The sequence below is a fragment of the Pinus tabuliformis genome, chromosome 8 (genome assembly GCF_031772625.1).
Source record: "Pinus tabuliformis cultivar Carrire ecotype Pingquan chromosome 8, CPIR1, whole genome shotgun sequence".
NCBI classification, from domain to species: domain Eukaryota; kingdom Viridiplantae; phylum Streptophyta; class Pinopsida; order Pinales; family Pinaceae; genus Pinus; species Pinus tabuliformis.
The window spans coordinates 323159197-323175063 of record NC_142294.1 but is presented as its reverse complement, the minus strand read 5'-3'; positions in this window follow the sequence as shown (position 1 = coordinate 323175063).

Here is a 15867-nt window from a genome sequence, read left to right as displayed (position 1 = left end):
CTACATTAAGTAGAAGCTCAGAAGGTGGAGCGACAGGAATGTGCTCCGTTTCTGTGACACTGCTGACTATGATCAAAACCACTTCTTGCACTACCTGTGTATTGTTCACAAGAGTTTTCGGGGCTTGCCTTTCAGGATTGATCAATTCATTGAAGGTTTCCCATTCTTTGTCCAGTTCTGTTGTGACGAGTGGTGCTTCGATGACAGGAGGGGGGACATCTCTCGGCGGGGAGGCGATAACATGTTGTTGAGACATTGCACTTGACTGAGCTGTATCTTTAGTTATTTCTTCATTTTTTCCTTGGTCGTATCCAGACTCTTTAGGATGCTCAGGCACTCCTTGCGCAGCGTTGGATTTAGATCTGGAAGTGCTAGAGTTTTTTTTGAGGCTAATGCTTGGAGTTGGCTCTCTAGCAGGCAGTCGCAACTTCTCTAGAGGAATACTGGCTAGCCTTCTTTCTCTGTATAACATGAATCTTTGGAGGTCATCTGGAGGTAACCTCGACCAAGCTTCCCGTAAAATTTCTTGGAGTGAGCTTCTACTCTGAAACAAATCATCAAACAAATCTTTCTTCCCATCGTACACTTTTATTTTGACATTCGTTGTGAACTCCTGGGCAACATCATTTGGGTTAAATGGCCTTGCTGGGAATTTAAATAATTGAAGACACTTCACATTCTCCACTTCGGTGAAAGCGTGTCCTACATCGAACAATGAGAAGGCCCCACAAGCTACAGGAAATTGAGGCCATATGGCTTTCTTCTTGTCCTTTAGGTCTTTGGTCAGGCCGCCTTCTGAACAGGTTTGGTAAGCAATCTCCTGAGCCAAAAGTTTATCGGGGATATATAGAGGTAGGACATGTGGAGGTATAGTGCTTCAAAAACTCTAATGTAGGTAAAACATTCTTCCCCAAACCATCTCACGATGGGGATGATGTCAATTTGTGCCTCGGGAGAGCACCTCGGGGGGTCTTTATCATACATTGTTCTATACAAGGGCAAAATAAGCCCATGGCAAATCTGGTAGAAGTGAGGGACGAACTGAGAATCCCATAACACCTTATGATAAACATGGATAGGCAATGGGTCCTGGGTAGTCCATTTCCAACCCATAATGGGGAATTTAGACACAAGACAAATAAAATCCATAATATATGTAGACAGATAAAAAGGAGGATAGATCCTTTGAGACGAGGATCTTTTAGACCGGTAATTGATAACAGCTGTGTATTGATTATCAGAAAGGATCTTGTCCCAATCTATAATATCGGCGTTTGTGGCAGCATCAATTAATGGTAGCCATTCAGACAAAAACTTATTGATATCCGGCATCCCAAATAACCTACAAAGCATGGCCGCAGCAAAACAATACGGATAAGTGAGGGAAATAGTGTTGTACATACCATTTTTGTCCTTTTTGAGTGGCTCCTCTTTTCTAGACCAATCTCTTGTGGTCTCTGATAGGTCTGGGTTCTCCACCGCAAATTTCTTGACGAATTGTGCGTTATAAGTCGCCTGTGGTTCAGGAAGATGATACATAAGCTTCAAATCTTGCGCAACAAACCATCCAATGAGCCTGTCCTTGAACTTTGAATTGTCTGATGTTCATGTCTGCATCATCAAGTATCCACTTGATCATATCCGTATATGGTAGAATTTTGGGTCTTGCCGCTATCCTGTGAACAAATGAACACGCTAGCTCCTCTAAGGACGCCTCAGAAGAGCATTGTGAGTCCGCGACAGCAGCAACCTTCATTATTCTAGGATTTTTCTCTTCTATCAGCCTGTACATGCTTTCCCATGTTGATATCCCTACGTCTTTGTTACAGGCTGTGTCTGTATACAAAGGCGCCATCTCCTTTGTCTTTTCCTTCGCTTCAGAGCTTTGAGCTTTATTTTTCTTTCCCATTTCTTCCTGCGTTTGTGTTTGAATCGTCTTAGCTATTCGTTCCTGCAGATTACGAGTGAAATGGAAATGACTGATCCAGAAAGGTGATGGGAGAGTTTTAAATGCAACAGATGTATCAGATATGCCACCTTATGTGAAGTAAATCTCTACCAAGGCACACATCTTTAATCCATTTAATAACTGACAACTAATTCATTTACTATCATTAAAAGCGCATGATTTCGAGTCAGATTATGGTAAGTGGCTTTTCGTTGAATGGTGTGCCCGAAGGATTCGTAATGAAGTGATTTATGATTTGCTTACATAACCTCGCATATCGCGCGATCGCAAATCGTACCATCGCAAATCGCAAGGATGTAATATCGCAGCGATCGCAACATCGCAGATCGCAGAAGTTTTATGTTTGCCAAATCCTGCCGGCTCATTTCTGCGATATGCGATCTTGCGATCGGCGTTATCGCAGATCGGTGAATCTTTAAGTTTTTCTTTATGAGTATTACTTCGTTGCGACGCGATGTTATTCTTAACACGAGGATCTTGCGCATACTGTTTTTAAAGAGAAATGGAGGTATTTCTTATCTTTTTTGCAACGTGACTTTAAAGATTTTCTCCTTATCATAGACTTAGGTTTAAAATATTTAAAAGACTTTACCTAAGCTGATGATGGTAACCTTATTTTGAAGAAAGGAAATTCTTGTCTTTCCTAAAAAATTAACTAAGGGTCCCCATTCATTTAGTATCTTGGTCAACACTTAAATGAACAAAAAAAAGGGGGGGGGGGGGGGGTTGTTGCCGGCCACAACACCTTCTTCAGCAAAAATCTGAGGGATGCTGAACTAAGGTATGAAATCATTGAAAAGCAGGCTTATGCCCTTATCAAATCTTTGAAGGCTTTCAGAGTTTACATCTTGCACTTCAAAACAGTTGCATATGTGGCTTCGACTGCAATAAAGGATGTTTTAACGTAGCTTGATGCTGATGGAAAAAGAGTGAAATGGATTGCAAAAATGATAGAATTCAACATAGAGCTGAAGCCCACCAAGCTGGTAAGAGGTCAGGGGCTTGCTAATCTGTTGGCTGAAGAAAATTGCAGGTCCTTGGACATTGATTTCTTGTTCAATGTAGCAGAAATTGGCCAAATAGAAGAACATGAAACAGCTGAAATGCAGAGAGAGCAGTCAGTGCCCAAGAACATAGCTTCATGTAGCTGGTATGCTGCAATAATTAATTTCCTGCTAAAGCTAGAAGTTCCTTCAGAATTTTCTCAAAGTCAAGCAAGAACGTTAATGCTCAAGGCAACGAGATATTGCATCAATGGTAGCTTGCTTTATTGGAGGGATCCATCTGGAGTGCTTTTAAGATGCTTGGATAAGCAACAGTCAATAGAAGTTATGCAACAGTTCCATGACAGCATGTGTGGAGGACATCATTATTGGAGAACTACAGCCCAAAATATTCTCAGAGCTGGGTATTATTGGCCCTCTTTATTTTCTGATGTATTCACTTTTGTTAAATCTTGTGACAGGTGCCAGAGATTTGAAGGTAAGCAGCAGTTGAAATCCCTGCCCCTAAAGCCAATCATTGCAAAAGTACCTTTTCAGCAGTGGGGCTTGGATTTCATTGGTGAAATCAACCCACATTCCAGTGGCCAGCACAGGTGGATATTAGTCGCCACTGATTATTTTACAAAATGGATTGAAGCAATCCCAACAAGGAAGGTTGATCATAACGTGGTAATGAAATTTTTATCAAAAAACATTTTCAGCAGATTTGGTTGCCCATATAAGCTTATAACAGATAATGCAGTATCCTTCAAGGCTAAGGGGTTTGTGGAAATGTGTGATTCAATGGGCATTAAACTTGTTCATTCCACCTCCTATTACCCCCAAGGGAATGGTCTAGCAGAGTCCTCTAATAAGAGTCTGACCAGGATTATAAAGAAGCTATTAGAGGAAAATAAGAAGAATTGGGATGCCAAGCTGAAGTATGCACTTTGGGTGGACAGAGTGACCATCAAAAGATCTACAGGCTGCTCTCCTTTCAAGCTGGTATATGGTACTGATGCTATTTTTCCAATTCAACTTACCCTCCCTGTGGCAAAGTTGCTCCAAACAGCGCATAATGAAGAAGATGATATGGCCAATAGAATCACTAATTTAACAGAATTATATCAGATCAGAGAGCAGCTGATTGAAAAAGCTACAGCACATCAACAAAGGGTCAAGGAAGCCTTTGACAAGAAGACAAAAAGAAACAATTTTTAGGTTGGGGATTTGGTCATGAAATGGGATGCTTTTAAAGAAAAGAAAGGCAATCATGGGAAGTTTGATGCTCTTTGGACAGGCCCTTTCATCATTTCACAGATTCAAGGGAACGATACCTTCATACTGAAAAGTATGGGAGGAGAACCAGTCTTTGATGGCCCAGTTAATGGGCAGTTTCTGAAGAACTATGTGATTTAAGGTATTTGGCCTTAAAAGCTGTAAATATTCTGCTTTCATTAGTTTTTAGTGTAGCTGTAATAAACTCCATGCCCAATGGAACACTAGGAATTTTGGCTAATTCGTTTGTTGCTGGAAAGGCATTGATCTGCAGGTTCTTGAGACCTCACAGGGAGGATCTCATCCCCAGAAGGAGCCAGTGTTAGCTCTGCTACAAAACAAGGATTCCATATGGTCGGAGACAGACTTGGTTTGCTTGGTTGTGCCCAAAAGGATCCATGCATGCTGTTCAAATCTTCAAAGTTTGGTTAATGGCCCTCCACCGATCAAACTATCGCAAAGGAAAGCCCTTGGGAAGGCGGAAATAATCTATCGGGAGGCCTAAAACACTCCAAAACAATCAAAAATCAAAAGCGCAGGCCTAACAGTTCAAATGAGCGACAACCGTTCGATCTGGCCGATCAACGGTCCAGATCGCGTCGGCATATCACAAATCGGGGAGGCAGAGGCAAAGACATGATGCATCGCCGATGAGCGATCACCGATATCGCTATCGGCGTATCGCATTGGCAGGAGGCAGTGGCAGCGACAAGACTTCGCCGATGGGCCGGACCCGATGGCGGTATTAATTCCTTCTTATAAAATATCAGGTCCGCAGCAATCGGCGCATCGACGGGACGGTGGTATGGGCAGTGACAATGGAGATCAGCGATTAAGTGAGGATCGTTGATCGCGTGCGTGGATCAACGGCTCACGCTGCGTCGGATTTTCGCTATTGGAAAAACCAAAGGGAAGCCTGGGCATGTGCCGATTGCGATGAGTATCGGATCCGAAAGGGTTCGGGAGTAAAATATATATATTGTTCAAGTCTGCCAAAGCCATTTTTCATGATTTTGCAGCAATTTTATGTGTATTTTCAAATATAAAGAAACAGAGGATTAGCTGGTTAAGATATGCATTGCGACCCGAAAGGCGGACCTGATAGATGATTGAACCATGGCTGAGCCTTTTAAAGCCAAAGTCGAAACAGTGATGGGCAGGAATGAACAGTGCAACAACGTTTCTCTAATTTAAAGTGAAACAGTCATGATTGAGTCGTTTTAATGATTCAGTAGCTTCCATTAATCAAAAGTATGGCCGAGGAGGAAGCAGGACGTCGTTTATCAATGCAGAGCATTCAATGGTTATGGTTCCTTTGGTATTACACGCCACCTGCCCAAAGAAGGACCGCAGAGAGCCAGAGGGAGGCAAATCCATTTACAGCACAGCCAGATTCGTATCAAAGGCCCATTCCTGAATGTAAATGTTGTTGGCCTTCATTTATTGTTTCCTGCATGCATAACCAGCAGAGCAATTTTGTAAACAAACTCTATATATACCCAGAACAGAGATGTAATGGATTGATGAGTGTTTGATGAATGAGAGCTTATTGTAGCCTTTTAACTTCTGGAGACTGTTAATAATATGAGACCTGCAGTTTCTGGTCCTGATTTCCATTAATACAAGCTTCTTTTGCTATCACCTGCTTGCTTTTCACTTCTTCTACATTCTAGGCTCTACCTGCTTTGCATTTTGTTAATGTGCTGTGAATATTTGGCATCTGAGGGGCGATCATCCCAGCTCTATGTTAAAATTTAGTAGTTCATTGAAAATTGTTTGCAGGTTGCTGTTGTTCAAATAGCAGAGAGTTGTCATCCTCACTATCTATTAAATAATAGTCGTGCAGATCCTCCAACTGATTGTAGCTGGCCATCACAGAGCTCTATGCATCTGCTGGTGCAATCAGTCTTCTCCATCATCACTTTTACCTTAAACCGTGAGTAGTTGGTGGTTGAAAGCCTTGTAGTTTGGGGGTCTTCACCCATTTCTGTGGCAAATCATAATAGGAGTGGTTATCTGGCTTAAAAGTGTTGCACATCTTCCATTTATCCATCATCTTATCCAACATAATTGTTGAATATTTAATGTTCCTGAGCATCACTGATTTACAACCTAGGTGGGTTTCTTGGGGTGATAACACTACCCACTGCTTTTGGTCCTCCAAAAGCATGAAAAATAATCTACAACTCCTTAGTACCTTGTTTTCATCACAAGCGTATTGAAAAGGTCTTGCTTCCATCTCCTTCACCTTTGTTCTTCGGAGCCTTAAGCAATGAGCCGACACCTGCAACCTCTACAACCTGTAGTACATTGTTTTGCAAATTACATGCTTTTCTTACATTACCAACAAATGACCCAAGCATCCCATGCTTTCCACAAGTTTATAACAAATACTCGATGGTCAAGTTTACATTGAGATGGACACAATACCCCAACTATGAAAGCAAGGCCAACATATCATTGTTTCTCCAACAAGTGATGGAAACACATCACTTTTAGAGTGTAAAATGCAACACAAAATAAGACTAGACATCATTTTTGTTTAATAAATGATGGAAAGCACATCATCACTTTTACATTTTAAAATGAAACAAATGATTTATAAAAGCATGACCATGACAAGCTAACATATCTAGAAACCATTTTTCACTTATTGACATGAATGGGTCACCCCCCTATGGTGATTTTTCTTGTCAAACGACTGTTTCACCTGGTTCATGCAATGATGCTTTGTCTTTAAGGTGCTGCTCTAGATGGAACATCCAACAAGTGGCTCTTTGATGGCCACCTTTGTTGCAATGACTGCAATACATCTTCTTCCTCTAGATCTGCTTAACATGTTTCTTTACCTACTGTTGAGAGGGTCTTTCATGCCTCCTCCTTTTGGGTGTTGCTATTCCTTTCCAACACTTAGAAAAAGTATGGTTATGTAATCCATAAAGTTACATGTGTATTGATGCCATGTTTTACATTCATCACTAACAACATGATTATAATCAAAATGAACATTTGAATATCGAAACTAGTTATACCTTTCTTTGCCACCTCTGGTGTAAGTATGGTGATGAGAGTTTTCCTCAGATCGTTCCTTGTAGTGGGCACTGCCATGGGATGATGGGGATGTGTTCCCATCATTCTCTTTCCTTGAAGATTTCAACAATATCTCAAAAGAATCTGACACCTTTGAGCATTCTCCTTCGGTGTATCCCAAGCCTGCAAATTGAGGTCTCTTCAAAACCTCCAATGGTTGAGTTATGCCTTGGTTATTAACACCAAGTTCTTTTTCCTCCTTGTACCTCATCCTGGTAAGGAGCCTCATGTTTCTCTCTGTAATTGGTATCTCCACATCTCCAACAAAAATCATACTATGTGAAGACAAAACTGGAAGGAAATCAACATCTTTACCTTCTCTATCGATTTGGGAAGAACTGATGAGAGCTTCCCATCATCTATTGTTGGTGGTTCACTAGTTGTCTCGGTGGATTCCCTAACTTCCTTTCCGTCATACCCAAGTCCTGCCTAACAAAGTAACTCCTCTACTTTGATGGGGTTGACAATGCCTTGGCCACTAATGCCCATGCCTTTTCCTTCATACCTCATTTTCTTCAATAGTTTGGAGACAATTCCTGTGGTATAATTTTCAAAAATGGAAAATTCATCATCTAGAAACATACATGAATTTAGAGAATTACTTTTTACCTCACATGGGTCACGCTACAACTTTTCCAAGGCCTCGTCCTTAGCTTGCAACTATTGTAGCAAACTATGTTTCTCCTCTTTCTCTTCTTGTAGACACATCTTCAATTTAGCATTCTCTGTTTGAATATTCTAGTTGTTTTGATTTAGTTCTTCTAGGGCCTCTTCCGTGGCTCGCAACTGAAGATGCAATCGATCCCTTTCCACTGTCTCTTTTTGTATATCTTCATACATTATTTCCACCCTTCGGGAAATTTTGAGCATGGTCTCATACATCGATTTTTCATGCTCTGTTGCTACACGTTCCATTGTTCACACTTGCAATTCACATCCATGCAAACACTGCTTTGATACCAAACTTGATTAGAGATGACTCAAGTCCTAAATTTATCCAAGATATTTTGCTTTCGTGATGTGATTATAATTGCATTTAAAATAGCATAAAGGAACAAATATGCATGTTGTAAACAAGAAGGAACATGACAATCATCAACAACATAAAACTCAAGACGTTGATCATGGAATTCTTCTAGGAGGGACTACATCTCTGGGCCTTGGTGTCAAGATGGTGTAGGCTGCTGCATTAAGTGCTGGAAAGAGTGATGATGTACATAGGTGGTGATGTCACTATCATACAAGGAAATTTCCTCACACAAGAGTGGTGTTATCGGGAAATCTAGTGTCTATGTAGAGCTGCTAGTCCCACTAAGGCTGGTAGCTACCTTAGAAGCAAACAAACTAAAACTACTTTTTTTTCCTTTATGAGAAATAGATAAGAGGGGAATAAAGGAGACCAACCTCTGTCTTGCACTTGGTTCCTTGCTTGATTCCTCTCCCTTCTGATAGATCTTTTCTACTTGCTTCTTTGTTTATCCAGCTTCAAAGAGCACCTGTAAAATCAAAGCAGCATAACACTATCCAAGAACCTAGATCTATTATCATAAAAAATATAGGACTAGATATATATTGACCACACAAATGCATATATCATCAATCATACAAGAATGTGGAGGAAAACTTGAATAGCTTTATTGATAATCAAGAAAGAGCAAAGAGGATTCCAGCCCATCATCATCCTCTCAGCAAGAAAGCCCTTCTTCACCTCATGAAAAGCTTAGATCACCCAACACTATGATATTGCACCAAGAAACCAGTAGCACTTCCTTATAAGATACAAAATTCCAGCCTCTGGATCTCTGGGATGAGGGATCCATATATAGATGTTTGTAAGGGGGGTGAGTCAGCTTTTTAGATTCGATTAGTGTCCTCTCTATGATATTTCTTGATTCCACTTGGAGATTGATGATCTCTTACTCATCCCTAGGCGAATGCAGAGAGGCAAGTCTCACAAGAGAAGTTTCAGGAAGATTCCATGATCCTCCACCTTGCATATTGCCCCTTCCATTTGTCCACTCTCGCCCATCACACCCCATAGAAGGGCTTTTCATGATGCATCGCACCTCCCAATTGTATTTAGGTGGGATGCAGTGCACTTTGACCATGGAGCAGGTGAGATGGTCCAGTTTTGACCAGTTCTAAGCAGTTTTTCATGGAGAACTTTTGGGAGAAGATGTAATCAGTTGACCTTGTTCTTTTAGAGGTTGGAACAACACTTTTAGGGACTTAAGAGCCCTTGGTTTATGGACATTTATGATTGGGGTTGCAGTGCCCAAAAATGTCTATAACAGTTGCCCCCTAAAGCATGAGGTCGTTAATCTGTTGATGTCGGGTGAAATGCTTTATCACGAGGATCTGAAGTTTTTTCAAGCTGGAAGGTGACCTGTAATAAGATACAATACAATACATTATATTCATAATATTTTCATGATCTAGCTGAGGCGGGCATTCCCATGCTTAGCTTTATAAATTCATTTTCATGTACATAAGACAGACAATCGTCTGAGTAGACTAATGATTCTAGTAGAGTCATCATCCCTTAGGTTGGATGATTATCTGTGCAGTAATGATGTACATTTGATGTCTTTATTTTCCTGAATATATATCGCAGCTCGAATGGATGAAACTAGATCCAGGGTCTTCAATCTCGTTCGATCTTCACTCAAAGTACAAGTCAATCCATGTGAGAGATGTTCTGGAGTCGAACATGGAAAGACATCGCCTGATTACCAGCCAATGATGTAAGTTGTTAACAGGCGCGAGAGGAATCACCGATAATGATGATGACCCTCAAGGTACTACAGTACAATTCACGTGGTACGAATAAGGGACTTGGCGTCAAACACCACGCAAAATATTTCGGTTGAAGGCCATTGATGTAAACCTGTCGCCAGAAGTGAGAAACTTGCCATTGAGGCATGCAAGCTTCAAAGTACTGAAAGGGTTGTTCCTAGATCGACTTCTTGGATAATGAGCTGATGTCGAAAAGAAGCGATGCATCATAGGAGGGCCTTAGTGAATCCCACATCAATGACATGGAATAGAGCAAATGATTTCAATGGAGGTGAAAACGATCTAGTGATATAAGGTTCAGGGTGGCGGTCATGAAAGAATGGAGCGTAAATATATTGCAGTGGGTGAGACACAGGTGAATTCTTTGAGCAACTTCTCTTGAACATATCGGTGACATTGACATTATGGATCGGTAGCATTAACCCCAAATATGAATGGTGTGATGGAACCATGGTGATGTGACCAGTGAATGGAACAACCCAACCCGACTCAGATGCAGAGTGAAAGTGTCATGTTCAAGAGAGACCTGCTACCGATAAAGTTTCTTCAAGTTTTCTTCCCAATTTTTCTCCAGTCATTGCTGACTAGTACCTCTTTATTTTTGTCAAGCTTGAGGAGGATAACATATGCTTGTTCTATAATTTTCCCTTCGGGCAAACCCATCACTATGTTTTAACGAGCCTAGTGATAGTGAAACTCGTTCTTGTCTGTATGGACAAGTTTGTCGCTATTCGGTTTTAACGAGGTTAACGACAAGGATAACTCGGTCCTTTTCAATTTTAGAGAGTCTGAAAAGGGACGTAAAAAAAACTCCAATAATCCTTTTTCGTCATATAATCCCTTGAGTCCGAAAAAGTATAAAACAATACAAAAGGGATGATTTTTTGGTACTTTTAACGAGCCGAAAAAACAAGTGCTCGATATTTTTGTGTAATAATCCCTCAAGTCCAAAAATATTAAAATCTAAAGGAGGGATAGCACTTCCGGTCCCTTTAACGAGCTGGAGAGGCCAATGGCTCGACAATATTTTCATATTTTACGAGTCAGTTGAAAAGAGCTTAAAGGAGACTCGTTTTTTGAGGAACGAGTGATAAATGCGGGTAGCAGTTGATTCCACGTAAGGTTTGGAATTTTCCAATCATGGTAGTGTCACAAGGAAGGCTAACAGGATCACTCTTCATGGCTATTCCTCACAAAGGGTAAACAATCAAATGGAGGTGAATGATCGGCCAATACAGAGTGGAGGTGATGATGAGGACATGACCAAGGCTTCAAAGGCTGATGATAATACATTCACAATGATTATTTACTGGAAATTGGTTCATTTTTTAATGAGCTTAAACTCTGAGGGAACATTTGCTCATTGCTTATGTTTATTTTTTAACGAGCTTGAATTCCGCGTTAAAACTGCTTGATATAATGGTCATTGATTGTCTTGATTTTACCATTGAAAACTTTGTTCTTTCAAAGGTTGTACTTCCTTCTCAATTGCTTCATCAAACTAGTTAGAAACGAACAATACATGTTTGAGAAATGAGTTAGAACACTAATATTTTACTTGAATTACGTGAAAAGTAATTTAAAAGTGCTTTTTACCTCTCATTTTACCATTTCATTTGAACCTTGGTTTGTTGGAGCTTTGGAGGTGCTTTCCCCCTTGATTTTTACTAGCTGATTCCGAGAGATTCTGTGGACGATTCTCGGCGCTGTCTGGACTAGGTAGGAGCTAAACTTGAGCTCTTTAATTTCATCCTTTCCTTTTTGCATTCTGAGCATGTTTTTTGGTTTTTCTGAGCCTCTGGGGTTTGAAAAACTCACCCTGGCTCCATCGCACCTCTTCTACATCAAAAGGTGTGATGCATGTTGGCTTGGCCATTGGCCAGTCAGCATGCATCTCACCTAGAACACTGCTTGGGGTGCGATGGGCGCAAAGAGGGCCATTTATGCACAGTTTTTCATGGAAATTTTTGCCTGTTTTTCACCAAATCAGGATCTTGACTCTTCTCTTGTTTGTTTCAGAGATTCATTGGAGCAAAATTCCTATTACATGGCGAGAACGTGAGCATGAAGAAGAGGACATGCTTGCTTTACATTATCCGGTTATGGTAAATGCACTGCGGAACTTTGGCCTGTTCAAGTTTTTTTGCATTTCTTGCATGAGGCAACAAATCAACCTGTTGCAGTATTTTCTCGATGCATGGGATCCTACCACATAGGTGTTCCAGATTAGGGGAAAATCTATCCCCTTGACTGTCGTGGACATCTATTTTTTGACCGGCTTATCGAGGCGGGGTGCCCGTATCTCATTATCAGGTTCGGCCCGTGGGGTGAATCTGTGAGAGATCACATTCGTAGGTATTGCAGAGAGGGATCTAAACTAAGTAAGGACGGAAATATCATTATCCGAGATGTCACTGACAGGTCCCTAAGGACCATTCTGTTCACTTTTGCTAGACTCGCTGGTGGTGTGGCACTTCACGTGGCCAACAAGTCTTATATGCAGTATGCCTTGGAATGCCTTGAACCAAAGGTGTTCAACTATTGTGATGCAGTACTCTCTGTGATGAAAGAAAAACTAACCAAGGTGAAAAATGGAATATTGAATAACTTTGGATATGGTTCTATCTTGACAACTTTCGCCTTGGAAAAGATCCCGCCGATGCAGCCGCAGTATGTTTCACTTGGTTTACCTCCACCGACTGAGCCACGGATGCAGAGATGCGTCGACCTTATGGCCAGACATGCTGGTCAGTCCCAGATTTCCTTCTCTGATACTTTTTTCGAGTGGTTCAACCATCAGGAGATGGTTTTTTCTGAGTATCCATATGCTGGTATGGATTTCTGGGGTGATTCGGATTTGGTACTGCCTGCTGGCGAGCAGTGGGGTGTCATCGGTAAATTCTCTGACCATATCTTTGTTTATCATTTCTCTTTATAATGTTTTTGTTCTTTCTTCCATCATGACTAACCAAAACTCATGTGCTCATGCAGATGTTGGACCAGTTCGACCAGTAGTACGCCTGAGAGTGCCAGTTGTTGCTCCAACAGGAGAGGGTGCGGGAAGGGCTATCCTTCGCGACCTTGATGTGGTCGAGACTCCTTCAGCATTGCAGGATCAGGTCGAGGGCCTTACTCTTGGTATTCTGGATGTGAGGACCGATGAGCTACCCCTGAGGTTGCAGCGACATACTACTGGTGTGCCGAGTCGGTGGACTAGGCTTTTACGCATGATTGCACAGGCAGTGACTTGTTATCACCAGCATCATTAGACTAGGGTGCCCCCTAGCATTTTGAGTTTTGGGTCATTTGACCAATTTTGTCTTGGTTACAGAACATTATGTGTAAACCATAAACAGTTATATATATATATATATATATTTTTTTTTTTTTGATTTTCGGAGTTTTATTTTGGTTAAGTTACATGATCCTAATGCAAATACTGATGAAATGCTTCTTTTTATAAATGTTGCAAATGTCTATCTAACACATAATTTTCCAATGAGTCTGTTAATGTGTTTAAGTTTCTGGAAATATGCTGATATTGAATAAAATCAAATTGTCTTTCCAAAATCTTGACCCTTAGGAACATACGATAGATCGCTGGATTTCGGACGGAGTAGATACGAGTGAGTTGTAGTATGACGAGCTATGAGTCTAACCTGACGTCAATTCAGCTTATTCCATGTGTGATGGCATTAGAGAGAAGTTCTATCAACGCACTATATTCAGCGATGTTATTTGTTTACTGACCAATACATACCCCTCTGAAACTTACTAACTCGCCGTTTGGATCAAAAATGGCCCAGGCCGCAGAAGATAGGTTCCACGAACTACGACTCGCTCCATTGGCATATCCAATGAAAGATTCCAATGGGTCCAACATCTACGACAAATGTAAAAAGTGGATTACTTGACCAAAACAATTACTCTTAGCGAAAACAAATATGTAACAAAAGCATATAGGTTACCACAATGAATCATGCATAGCAACACTTAAGGTACAACCCGTTACGGGGTTGCATCGGTGGAATCCCGTCATAATCCATTAACTCGTAGGCTCCTTTTGCTAACACTCGCTTAACAATATAGGGGCCCAGCCATAAAGACTTAAACTTACTTGCTCCCAATTTATCGGATTCCTGGTCATAAAGTAAGACCAAGTCACCTTCTGAGAAGAAATGGGGTTTGACATTCTTGTCGAACTACGCCTTGACTCATTTCTTATGGGCTTCGTTAGCCAAAACAGCATCACGACAGGTTTCATCCAATTGGATTAGTTCCAAGAAACGAGCCTCCTCTTTTGAAGTTCCAGGGAGAAGGTCGACTGTGAGTTTGAGGGATGAGATTTCACACTGAATTGGTAAGATTGCTTCTAGGCCATACATCAGTTGAAAAGGTGTAAACCTGGTTGCATTTCTTACCGATGTTCGGTATGCCCACAAAGCTGAGTACAGGATCAGGTGCCAACTCCTTTTGTGGACTACAATCATCCTTTGCAGCATCCGCTTCAGGACTTTGTTGATTGCTTCAACTTATCCATTGGCCTGCGGGTAATATGGAGTAGAGTTGTCGTGGGACAACCCCAATTTGGCAGCCAATTCGACCATCATGTGATTGCGAAAATGTGATCCATGATCTGTGACTATAGCTTGTGGAATGCTGAATCTGGCGACTACATGATTGAAAAAGAAAAGGGCAGCTGTTTCACCAATGTTATCTAATGTAGGCATCGTCTCGGCCCATTTGGTAAAATAGTCTACTGCGACTATTATATACTCATGCCCCCCGGTCGAGGTGGGGTTACATTTCATGAAATCAATGCCCCATTTGGCGAATGGCCCAACAGCAACTATCGATTGCAGAGGTGTGGGTGGTTTTCTGGTTTTGCTATCGAAAATTTGACATGCATGGCAACTTCTGACTGCAGTTATGCAATCTTTGAACATTTTTTGCCAGAATTATCCTGCTCGTAAATTTTTTTGTGTCGTAGCGTAACCAGATTGGTGCCCCCCTCACGCACCCAAATGGCAATCATTCAGGACTTTTTCGGCCTCCTCATGGGTGAGGCACCTCCTCAGAACTGTATCGACACCACAACGGTAAAGTGTATCACCGACGATCATGTAGTCTTTTGATTGGTATTGAATACGTTTTTGTTCCGAGCGAGAGGTATTAGACCTATATTTTTGGGTTTGGAGATAGATGATTATATATCCATACCATGGATTGCTTGAAGATATTAGAAACAAAGATTCATCCACAATTGTTTCTTCGGATGTTTCATCGTTGGACGACGATGGGAGATCGCATAGTAATTCCGCGAAAACCAGGGATTTCTTTGATTTGGATTTTATGAATTCCAGATCAAACTCTTGGAGAATTGCTATCCATTTTGAATATTTGGCCCCCAGCAACTGTCGCGACAATATATAAGTCATGGGGTTGCAATCTGACAGAATGGTAGTTTTTCGAAAGAGAACATAGTGTCGAAATCTCTGTATCGCTTGAACAGCTGCAAGAGCCAGCTTTTCAACATGGGAATATTTTTTTTCCATATCATTTAAGTTTCTACTCAAATAATATATAGGATGTTCAATTCCGTGGTCTTCTTGAAGTAAAACCATTGCGATGGTTGTATCCACTACAGCCAGATACAGGTTAAAGTCTTTTTGATAATCAGGAGCATACATTAATGATGCTTTCATTAGGGATTCTTTTAAAGCATCAAAGGAAGCTTGCGGGACCTAATCC